Genomic DNA, 12,556 nt, shown 5'->3' with positions numbered 1-12,556 from the left:
TTTAATGATCTGCTGCACAGCCAGCTGGGACAAACTTGGATATGATGTCAGATTCCTGGTGCTTTAACCCAACAGGGCTGTTTCCCCTAAGTATTTCTCTAACTAAGCAGAACTCAAAGGTTTCCTTCTCCAGCAAACACCTGAGCAGAAATGACTCACCCACCGTGTCGGCAACTGGCACAGATCTCTCGGCCCTGGTGCCAAGCCTACTTATATTGTTAAAATACTGAGAGGGGAATTTTCCTTCTGTGACTTCCAAAAAGGTTTGTCCATCTATATTTTGTATTAAAAGTAGCCTTATGCCTGTTTGTGTCAAGGGGGGGGGGGGGGGGGGGGGGGGGGAGATGAGTTGGGGTAAAGCATATTTGTAAGACCAGCCATACAGCAAAGTCATTTTTTTGAGCTCATGAAACATTATAATGCATCTATCTCTAATCAAATCACTTTTTATTTTTTCTGCCTGACTTCCTTCAAAAATAATGCATATATGATCATGGTGTGCATGAGCATGCATCTCTAATAACTTTTGAATGAGTTGGTTGCTTTCAGCTCAATTTGATGGCGAGACAGGAGTTTCAGAGCTGTCACATTGCTACAAGTTTCATGAAAATAGGCAGCTGGAGAGAAAAGAGAGATCTAGAGGCTGAAAAGCTGCAGCCTGAGTTCACCCAGTGTCAGGCACCAGCAAATGACATTGTAAAGGCACTGACACGTGGAATAGCCTCAATGGAAGGTTACAATCAACCAAGAGATAGAAAGCCGCAGTACACCAAGTGCTACCTGAATATTTATTTTGAAGGACCTTGTAACGAAAGTCACCAGTCAAAAAATGAGTGGTGGCCTTCAAGATACAGCATTCAAAAGAGCAGACAAGACAGCTAAATACTTCAAGGAAGCCTACAAGCAAAAGTACTACTAATTTTAACTAAAGCCTGAGCTGGACACCCCTCTTACACGCATGTAATCATTAATTTCAGAAGAGTGACTTCTGATATACCCCACGGTAAGCCCCAGATCATACAAATCCACTCTTTATTGCCTGAGTAGTGCCGTTTAAAATCAATAGGATTACTCATAGTGGTAAAGTTAAGCACCTGTGAAAGTGTTTGCAAGATTGAGGCCTAAGGCCTGGTCTAGGCACAGCTTTTGTACTTGAAGAACTGGTTCACTTAAAGGTTTGTTTTGGTTTTGGTTTTATTTTTAAAGAAAACAACAGAATAATTGAAGCCATACAACCACTTTAAAGTGGACACATTTTTATTACTATAACGGGAACTTCCAACAGCACAGCCATTCCCAGGTCAGCTACGCTGCTCCAACTGCACTCACTGTAGGGGAGTTGTGTCAATGCCATTAAGAGCAGCCCCAATTTTTGCACCTTGAGCAGCTCAACAAGGAGATGCCAGCCCACTATGTCTACTCAAAGCTCTCCAGGTAATTCATCCACAGAAAACACCTGATGGAACAAGCACCATGAGCAAACCCATGTTTGAAGAACATTTGGTCTGGAGTGTGTCAAAAAGTAGGAAATTTTTTTTTTCCATAATTTTCTTCCTATCCTGTGCATGTGCACCCACAGGAAAAAAAAAAAAAAAACCAACACAGCTAAAAAAACTTTAGAGCTTAGAATTTCATGTGTGCAGAATTAAGGAAGGTGAAAAAAGTCAAGATTGCCTTGCAAGAAGACAAGAAAAAGGAGTGTCCATTCTAAGGAAAACACCCCAAACTTTAGGAGATGCTAGGAGGAAGAGGGGGTGGAACAGTGAACTAACATGTTTAGATTGCTCAGAGGTTAAAAAAATTGTCACACTTTCAAAGAAGAAGAAAAAGACAAAAGACATTAAGAGTAAACAGGAAATTTGGGAAATCTATTTCACTCAAAGTAGCAAACATCTGGAATAAATTGTCAAGAACTTAAGACCATCAAAGCAAAGTATTAATGAGGTTAAGAGGCAGCTAGACTGGAGGAGGAGACTGAAGAATACAGTGACAAAGGAGAGAGGTGGAGCTGAGATAAACCTAGAGGCAACAGGCTCATTAGCCTGAAGGGTTTTGTTTCTCTCTCTGCCCAGTACTTCCTTATCTTCTCATTGCTCCAGGGTGAAAATGGTTTTTTCTGCTGCTTTTTGGTTTATGGAAAGGAAACAATACTTTTTTCCTAGTAATTCCATGCTGGGATCTGTGACATGGTACTTCATTGTTGAACCTCCAAATTTCTAAATTTAACTCAGAAAAGTACAAGAAAACTGAATACACGCTACTCCTTCAACCAAGTAGAGCTTTCTGAAGTCTGGAGTCCTCATTCCTCCCTTTCACACTTCAAATTAAGAATAATTCTTACTTTTGTTACAGACTGTTTCTTAAAGAAGAAAAACCTCGTCCCTTTAATCAAAAGGATTAGTAAATTTAGTAAACATCTCCATGGATTCAAGAGCTGTTTTTTAAAAGACTCATTTGTTTTAAAGTAATTCAAACCAGGCTAAACAACACCTTTAAAGATGACAAAAAACAGTAGGCATAAATGAATAAGGAGTCTAAGAAGGAAATACTTAGTATGACTTATCCCTTAATATCCAGATCCCTCTCTAGAAGGGATAATCAGAAAGCTATGTTGGCCCTTATTCAAAAGAAGAGAACGGTCTTCCATCTCTGCCTGGACTGTTATTAACTATATTGGTTACATTCATGGTCATTAACATCCTTTAAAAGATGATCTTGGGATTTCATTTTCCACCTCCCATTATTGAGCAATGGAATATTCATAAAACAGTAGACGGAAACAACTCAGAAGAAAAAGAAAAGAAAGCCTCCAAGTTCCCATCTCTGCCAGTTAAATTAAACTAAACCGAGGATTCAACATGAAATTGATTCAGGAGTGGCAGTATATATGCACACACATTAAAAAGCACACTGGGGGGAATATAGAATAATAAAACATGCGCTTGCCTGTCCTCTGCTCTAATAACCACATGCAAACTTCAGCCAAGCCTGACAGAGTGGGAGAGGTTTCAAAGATATGAAGTTCCTGTGGGTTTCACAGGAGAGGCAGCTGGGTAAAGGATGAAGATGCGCTTAAGAGCCCCACCGAAGTAAAGTGCTTATTAGACATAAGAGAATCCACACCAGCCTTCATTACTTGTCTAATAGCACAGGGCCTGCTCATGCTGTTTGTTATCAGCCAAGCACCCACATCTAAGGAGTCTAAGTTTTATTTGGAACATCTGCTCTTGTCTTTGCAAAAGGCAGCTGAAGCTCCGCTTCAACCTCAACCGCTTCTCCCTTAGCTGTTCCCAAATCCCTATCTGCGCCTTTCCGGCCCAAGAGGAGGCAACAGGGCTGCCGTGGGGCCACCCCACGCTGGCGGGGCCCAGGGAGGGCTGACTGGCACTTGCTCACAGAGCCCCATGCCGCCTCACAGCACTGGGGTTTTATTTTTAACCCAAAGCAAAAGAAATATGCTTTGGTACTTGCAAGGAGCAATGAATTGGGCCAGAAGAGTTTTGAATGACTGGATGCGTTCAAGTTATCCAAATCCATTTGTAAATTTAGCCACCAAGCATAGTGGTCATGAGAGGAGAGGTGTCTCCTTCAGGAGCCAGTTCAGACCTAGTTTCTCACTTCAGAGGTCTGAAGTGTCCTCTGAGCCATCCCTCACTAGACTGACTATAAAGAAAGCACCAAACCCCCTATTCCTTACTTCAGGACTTCAATTAGATGCCACAAATACCCACAACAGTTAAACTGGTCAAGGCTCTTATTTTTCTCTCTGTCCTAACATGGAGAGTCAGTGATAGAGGGGCTTCGAGGCACTCTGCTCCATTTTTCTCCACTGTTTTTACCTTGCCCTTAAAACATAACTAGGGGGAGCCATCTGGAAAAAAAAGGCTTTTTTTTTTTTCTCTGTCAGCCAGGTATGCGGACAGGCAACTGGCCAGACCCTGCCAGTGAGAGCACACTGCCCAGCACCTCGGTCCCCGGGGCTTTACCGATACCAGCCTGACACATGCAGGCACAAAACACAGGAGATCTTTAATACTAAAAGCAGGCGGTTGTTTTTTCAGTGACTGAGGGGTGCTTTAATGAGCACACTGCGTTGTAGCGGCTGGGAAAAGGTGATAAGCTTTATATGTTATATGAAAAGCCAGGGGGTTACTTTATATAATCAGACACAGCTGACTAAACAGGGCACTGAAAGTCATTCACAGCCAAGGTAAGACAAAACAAAACAACAAAACCCCCACAACCTTCCTGTCCCGCCTCCCCCAAAGAACCGGTTCCCCAGGCACAAGCCTAGGGTTGATCCGAGGCCTCAAACACCCAAATTAATAGGCTGCTTGGAAAAAACCACTGGCTTACCTTGGCACGCCGAGGCCTCGCCTCCACGTTGGTTGTGCAGGGGCAGGAGAGCCAGGACCGTGCACGGGTGCAGCACAGCCCCCACGACCGAGCCCACAGCCTCTCCTCGTGCCCCACACTGGCAGTGGTTCCTGGCAGCAGAGTGGAGCCCATTAGCATTAATTGCCCTCACCTGTGGGGCCAGAGGAGCCCTCAGAGCCGCCCTCCCAGCCCCACACTGGTGGGGGAAGGTTCCAGGTGTCAGCCATGCTTGGGGAAGGGCCCTGAACAGTAGACCTCAGCTTGCGGCCATGGCAGTACACGGGAAGGCAAAACCCTGCCGGCATTCGCAGAGCAGGGCCGCCGCAGCCACCACGTTTCACCAGCATGGCCACAGCGGAGGGAAAGCTCGGCTCCCCGTGCCCAGCCCCGCCGTGTGCATGGCCAGCGTTCAGGCCGCGAGAGGCTCGGGCCTTTGCCCCGCCCTAGCTAGCACACTTGCATGCATGTGTTTAACCCAGGAACAAAACTAAACTTCTCTGTCTTTTCCAGGAAAACCAGGGCAGCACGCAGTATTTCGGCATTACCTGTGTGCTGCTGTTTGTACAAACTTGGGTGAACTGTAACACCAATTTAAAAAGAAATCACTGATATTTCCTTAAGGCTTTTCGCAATTCCAGACAAAGTACGGATACTTGTACTGCTTCAGCACTTGATTCACACCAATATTATTTTTGCAGGCATTAAAGTCTGTCACAGCCTTTACACTCTCAGCCCAGTTGGGAGGGCAGAGATCCTTGCTGAAACTAGCTAATTCCTGTTCTACAAATAACTTTCTGGCTGCTATTTAAACTGCATCCTTTTTACATATGATAGCTGAAAGGCAGTAGCTTACCAGTAAATTCATGGAGATTTATCTCTTTCTGGCCTGTTAGAGGAAGCCCCAAACCCCTCTCTCTCTCTGGTAATTAAGTTTCTACTCATCACAGCTGTGGTGAGCTGGTGTGCAGCTTCCAAAACTTAAAGGGACAAGGTAGGAGGAGTAAAGTTACCTGCCATCCTCTCCAGTTTTCTGTAAAACAACTTCTTTTTGAACCATGTGAGCCTGTGACACACTGAGCAACACCAGTTTTCAGCACAGTGTGGGTAGGTTCATGCAGGAGGCCAAAACCCAAACAAAGGAGAAATCAAAAGGCTTTCAGCAGCACGGTGCAAGTCAGCTAAAGGAGAACCAGCCTTGCCCCTTCCCAAGCGTGGAGTGGGATGTGGTTTATCTGCGCTGTATGGGTATATGCAAACTGGCTGCTGCTTGAGCTTGGCGAGTAGCTTGCACAGCTATCCAAACAACCACGCTTCTTCTCCAGAGATGGCTTTTTTGTTTTGTGCTCTCCAGTAATAAAAAAGAGAAGCTGTAACACCTGTAGCAAGTACCTGACCAAGCCTATCAGGAGATTTGTTGGGAGTCAGCTTGCAGGATCAGCATCTGGAACAGCAATGTAGCCAATGGCTACTGGTTAACAGAAGACAGGGCTGATCCTGACTCTCTACCTACTTGCTATGTGACCTCAGCCAAGACAGTTCTTACCTTACTGTTTTCTTTCAGTCCTCTGGCTGTTTGGATCTCCCTTCACTTGCATACATAAGATCTCTTACCCCATGAAAGGGCAGCTACTGTCTTCTAATCATTGTAACAAAAAATTCCTGCCTGGCCTAGCATCTGAGCTCTGTATTCCTGCTGAAGCAGCTGACCAAACACTGAGCTTGCTAGTATATTTTGCAAAAAAAATTATGTTCCTCAGGTCAAAAGACACATTAAGCAATCATTTAAACTGAAAGGAACAGTAACAAATGGCAACATTTCCCCAGATAAGGACTCAAGGAGGTATCGCCATGCTTGACCTTAAATACCTGAGTTAGCATTCCTAGGCCCCTGCTTTATAATCAGCGGAGTCAGACAGATGCTTGCAGGGGCTGTATCAGAGGAGAGATGAACATAAGTGCCCTGAAATACCTATTCAAGGACCTCTCTTCCTTCAATCACTGAAGAGAAGTCCTGCAGAGATAAGCCTCCTTGAGTATACACTAGATTTAAGTGGCCAAAGTTAAGTCAATAGTCACGAGAATCCCGCAAGTTATATAACTCTAAGAAAAATTTCCAGGTTTGCACATCAGAAGACTATTATTTCAAATACTGTGCCCACAGGTGCTTCAAGGATCCAGAGTCTGGCTCCTTCAATGTGAAACCCCTCTTATGCCTTCCAAAGTCGTGAGTTCAGAAAAGGACATAATAGCATGTTGAAAGACAAGGGACATCAGATGCTGCAGTTGTACAGACAGTTCTGCACAGCATCAACGTGCCCAGAAGTGTTCCTTTGCAAGTTGTGAACCCCAGCCATGTAATCAGAGCTGTGGGAGTTGAAGTCTTTTCTGGTGCAAGCCATGGGCTTGCCTTTAGGAATCAAAGTGGATTTGCTCTTGCATACAAACCAGCTTCGTTGAAGTTGGTTTTCCCCCATTCATAGCAGGAAATCCTTTCTCATTGGGTATAAGCATTATCATAGGATGACTTAGAGAGATATGGCTGCCTGTGGTTCATGGATAACATCTTGCTGATGACCACCTGAATTTAAACAGCCTGATGGGGAAATTAAGCAAGGCCCACAGGTGAGAAACTTTTTCTGTATAGTTGCCTACAGGCAGGTTAAAGACCAGTGACCTAGAGTAGAGTTAAAAAACATGTCCAACATGAATTATGACTGCTAAAATGAGAAGGCATTTCAAGGATGACAAAGGAAAAGGAAGAGGAGGAGGAGGAGACTGTCCTAAGGTCAGATGCTGTTCAATATTAACAATTTGGAGGGCAAAGCAGAGAACATATACAAAATTTGTGGATGATGGACAGTAAGCTAAGGCAACTTACATGGAGTTTGGAGGACAGGAACAGAATTCAGAACAGCCTTAAATTGAAGGGGGGGTAGAAAATCAACAAGATCAGTGCAGATTGTTACATGTTAGAAGAAAGGCACCAGTAAAATTCGGAGAGTAATTGGTTAGGCTGTAGTTCCTCATGCAAGGATCTGAGGTTCAATGTGCAGCACGGATTGGTCATATGTCAACCCAGTAAAAGGCAAGTGTCATTGGGGCTGTATTAATAATGCTGACATATGTAACATCACAGCGTCACAGATTTATTGAAGCTGGAAGGCACCTCTGGAGATAGTCTAGACCAAACCTCCTGCTCAGAGCAGCCTAGGCTAGAGCAAGTTTCCCAGGAGCATATCCAGTTGGGTTTGGGATATCTCCAGCGATGGAGACTCCATGACCTATCTGGGCAACCTGTTCCAATATTTGACCACCATCACAGAGAAAAAGTTTAAATTTTTGAAGTTTGCATTTCAATTTGTGCCCATTGCCTCTCATCCTGTCAATGGACACCACTGGGAAGAGGATGGATTTGTTGTACTCAGTCCCATCATCCAGGTCGTTAATGAAAATGTTAAACAGTATTGGCATTGCATTTTCACATAGAAAACTCATACTTCAGACAATCTGCACCTTTTTAACATTAGTGAAAATTCAAGGCATGTCCTTAGATAACCCATGCTGGCACATTACCAAGGTAACAGAGGCAGGGGGGAATCAGATCTAAAGAAGTTTCTGGGATAGATAGAACAGGCTACAGGGGGATCAGAAGCAAGCAGTGACTAAGAAAGAGAGGTCTGGAATAAACTTTTCCCCACATTGCCTAGAAACATACATAACCTTCACTGCTGCTGAATCACAGGGGGGTTTTTTGCTTTGTTTGTTTTTTTACAGATAACCAACCCCTGAAATAATTATTCCATTCTGGCTGGTGCTGGAATTTTGTGTCCAAGTTGGCACACCATGTTTTAAGAAAAACATGCACAAATTTAAGGTAATCCTAAAGACAGCAAGAAGAATTAGAAGTGTAGAAAAGATTGCTGAGAGGAAAAGTTGGAAAAAGAATGTTGGAAAAAAGAAAACTAAACAGTCTTCCCGTGTGCTAACATTCATTACAAAGAGGATGCAAAGGATGACATTGGCTTAATTTGCAGACAGAAAGATTTAGGTCAGATGGTAGGGGAAAAAAATGCATAAATATAAGGCCAGCTTTGGACTTGAGGCTACCTAGAAAGTTTAGACAGGTCAGACAAACATTTCTAACAATGATCCTGCCTCCAAGCAGAACAACAAGCTGGGGGAAACTCATGAGAACCTTTCTCTGCCTTTTATGACAGTATATTTCAAAGGCTGCTCTACCCATTCACAAGGTTTCAGAAAGGTTTACAGGATTAAACATTTAAGAGTTAATAAAACACATTATCAATTCTACACTGTTTCTTTGTTTTTTTCCCATCCAAATAGTAATTGTTTGTGAAAGGGCTGACACTAAAGAGCAACTGCCAGGGTTCATGCAAGTTCAATTCCCATCTGATCATTTTAATGATGCTTGGTGAGAATCTGTTTTTGTGGAATTAACCTCAGCTCTTTGCTCCCTTTAGTTATTTGAATCTGCATCCAAAACCTGTAAGCGCAGCTCTATGTCCCCAAAGGAAAATGGGGATTGAAATGAAATTGGGATTGATAAAGATTCTTAAAACAAGCCTGTAATATTTTCATGATATTTATCTGAACATCTGTCCTTCCCCCTTATAGAAGGGGAGAGTTACAGCTCTAAATTCTGTGGCGTGATGGTCCAAGAGCCCAAGGTGCAGAAGTCCAAACGAGCAACAAGCTTGGTAGTATAGCCCAACCCAAAGATCTCTTCAAGCACTCTGTAATAGCCACATCTGCTGCACTGCCCTTGACATGCAGTAATTCTGGGGCAACAGACAGGGAAAAAAAAAAGAGAAATGGATTTTGAACAAAGAGAAAATTGCTCCAGTGAGGAAGGAGCAGCAGAACTGCAAGTACCTGAAGGCAAATAGGTAGGGTCATATGGAACTTGGGGCTTTATATAGCCCACAAACCACTTCAGAGAGTCATGAGAGCTCTGGGTGGTTGAGAGCATCGTAGTGGTGCATGAACGCTTGGTAGCTGCTGGATGACCTCACAGCCTGCACCCTGGTTTGGTCCCCATCAGGAACTGGGGGAAATTGGAACTGAATTTCAAGCAGAGCTTCTGGTTTAGCTTCCTCCAAAAAAGCTACCTAGGTTGCTCAAGGTAAGTAGGTGCAACCAAGTGATTTGCTTCAAAACTGCACTGCTCCAAAACAAATCGGTGACGTAGACAAAGCCTAGCTCAATCTAGTCCACACTAAGGTGGTCCTATTTTCAATCCTCCCCACAGCTCCATGCTCCTGCCCCATCTGCAGCAGTTGGGGAGCAGCAAGGGCCAGCTGTTCCCTAAGGAACAGGGAGCCTGCAGCAGGGCATGGTAACATGGCCAGCAGGAATGCGGCATCGCCAATATCCAAGCAAGGCAAGCCCAAAGATGGTAGTCAGGTTCAGGAGTCCAGATCATCAGGCAAGTCTATGATGATGAGGCAGGTCCAAGATCAAGCTGAAAAGTCAAGCTGCAGGTCAGGGTTACATCCAGTGACAGTTACTAGAGTCATATGCAGTTCAGTGATTACTCGGCAGGTCCATGGTGATACGGAAGGACCAAGAAGTAGTAGAAGTCCAAGAGTGTAGCTCAAAAAAGGTTTGAAGGCCCTGGGCTGAGCTTTAATGGGGCTCTTGGGCCTACAGGCAGCAGGTGTGGATGGAGGTTCCAGGTGAGACTTGTCAAGGCCATTAAGGCCTATTAGTGCACTCAGGGCCCTGACAGTTGCAGACAGGCAAGAAAATTTAGGAAGCTGGTGTGACTGAAGAGCAAGGAGGTTTCTTCTCAGTCAGCACCTGATGTGTGTGTATGAGCTCTAGTGCTGACCTGGGGGGGGGGGGGGGTGCAACCAGGGGAAGGGGAGAATGTAGAACTGCTCAGACCAGGCTTCCATCAGCCTAAGGTGCCACAGAGCTGCCCTTGAAGAAGTCATGTAACTAGGCAGTAACAGATGAAAAAGGACCCATCAAAAAGTGTGTGTGCTTGATGGAAAAATGTGACCTCATCTTTCAAGAGCACTATCTTCAAAGTTTTTGTGTACCAGCTTGCATGAGGAAAAATAAACCTCTCTAGATTGAAGGCCAAAAGTAAGGCTGTGTGCCATTTTATCTAGTCTTCAGTCTCATTCTGAAATCTTTAAACAGTGCAAAAACCATAAGCACCATCTGACATCTGATAGCTGAGTGACTTCAGCTCATATTATTAGAACAGTCAGTACTCATTTGGTTGGGTACACGGTTTTGTGGAGCTCATACAAGGCAGTATTAGACTTTGCACATGTGTTTGTGCCAGACAAGGGGATTCTCCAGACCCACCACTCAAGCCATTTCTAAATGAAGTCTGTAAATGAAACATCCATTTTGCAGCCCTGCCCGTAAGCAGCTCCTTTCTTTGCTGAGAAGTGCTGTCACTTGTTTGGGTCTGCATAAGATCCTAAAGCAGAAGCTCATAAATCATCTTTTCTACTGTGCCACCGAAAATCCTCTACCTCCATGACCTCCCATTGCCTATCTACAACCCCATCCCATAAGCAGTGGTCCCACACCTATGAAGAAAAACACATTCTGGGGAGAAAAGAGCCATCGTGTGAAACACAGGTAAGAACTATGCTTGTACAGGAACGCTCAGCTTCTGGTGAATAAGCCATGAGGTGGAAAAAGAGGTCATGCAGACTCTTGCATTGCGTGAAGTTTTGCTAGTCCCTAAAGCCCAGTCAAGCAGCTCACCTTGTTGGGAGGGATGGGTCTGGGTGACCATGAGATTGTTTCAAATGTTACAGGAACATACAGCAAGAAGTGCTAAAGCCCTCTCCACATCTTCAGCAAGATTCATGCAAGAAAGGGCCAAATTTTGCTTCTAGCTGTGTCCACTGATAGTTTTAAGAGAGATAATTACTGGTAGATACAATTGGGAATCGCCTACTTATGCTAGAAAAACATTGCTGTTACAGGAATACGCATAGTGCTTCTGGGCATAGGGGCAAGGGGTGAGATTATATCAACTTTCTGTCTGCTAGGAGCCTTCTCATTCCAGTTGTCCTGTGTTACTGAAGTGCGCTGAGGGCAGGGTTTTGCTGGAACAACAAAAATGCAGGTGAGGATGAATGTCACATCCCCAAGTCACGCAGATGCTAAAGCTTTTTCATGTAATTTCTGCCCCTCCTGATGAGGGCAGAATTTGACACCTTGCCCTCAAGTTCTCTTTCTACAAAGACTAAGATGGAAACAGAAAATAAGTGGCTTGTTACTTCCTCTCAATGTCTGTGGGACTGTGGTGCCAACAACACTGATTCAAAAGGAAACCATTTTCATTAGTTGTTAAAACAGCAGAAGCTTGTTTTACTTTGGCTGCAACATCCTTCTGACTCCCACGCAGGAAGTATTCATGCAATATTCCACATAGGCAGAATCTGTCCAGTTCCTAGAAGTCCAAACACAAGAAACTGTAGCCCATTTTAGAAACTACGCTGATCTTGGATTATAAAAGTGAGAGGTAGTCTGCTTTCATGTGTAACCCTGGGCTACAGTTCCTGAGTTCTTTTCTTGTCTTTGTCCCTAGACTTTCGAACGATCTTTGGCAAAAGACATCCTTCCAGTGTGTGCCTCACCTGTAACGCAAGGCTAATGACCAACGGGGGAAAGACTAGGCGTTATTGTTATTTCATGGACAATCTCCTACACATAATAAAGGTACCTCTGAAGGGTGAAATTCATTATTACTGGTTTCTAAGTGCGCCTAGGTACATTTTACTATGAGAAAAACAGCCACTGTTCCACTACTTCTGTTCTTTTGCACCAAAGCAAATGAGTCAAGTGGCTTATAAAACTGGCCACATCACTGAGACAGAGAGGGCATATTGCATATTCACAAGAGCCTAAGATTGTTTTATTTACACTTTCATTGCTAGGGGCTGTGAAATGGAACAGAATTCTATTTACCAAATACTCTTGCTGGTGCAATAAGTTAGAGGATTTCTCAATTAACACATGGAGCTTATGTTTAAAAGACAAGAGGTTAAGCAACACTGCAGTGCCCAATGGACCATCTGGTGAACATTAGGATTGTCAATAAATCACGAAAGCACCAGTTCATCAAGAAATTCCATTTCAAACCACTGACAGAGAAAAAAAAAAGGATGGGAAAAAACTCACAAAA

At 43.9% G+C, this 12,556-nt stretch overlaps 1 protein-coding gene across 7 annotated transcripts in view; it reads right to left on the bottom strand.

Annotated features, from left to right (window-relative positions):
* The window catches only part of MYL10 (myosin light chain 10), a 168,636-nt gene that overhangs the window by 81,786 nt on the left and 74,294 nt on the right, over positions 1-12,556 (bottom strand). The gene's annotated exons all lie outside the window — the stretch shown is intronic.

This window comes from Mycteria americana, chromosome 15 (genome assembly GCF_035582795.1).
Source record: "Mycteria americana isolate JAX WOST 10 ecotype Jacksonville Zoo and Gardens chromosome 15, USCA_MyAme_1.0, whole genome shotgun sequence".
NCBI lineage: Eukaryota > Metazoa > Chordata > Aves > Ciconiiformes > Ciconiidae > Mycteria > Mycteria americana.
This window is presented reverse-complemented; position numbering and strand designations above follow the sequence as displayed.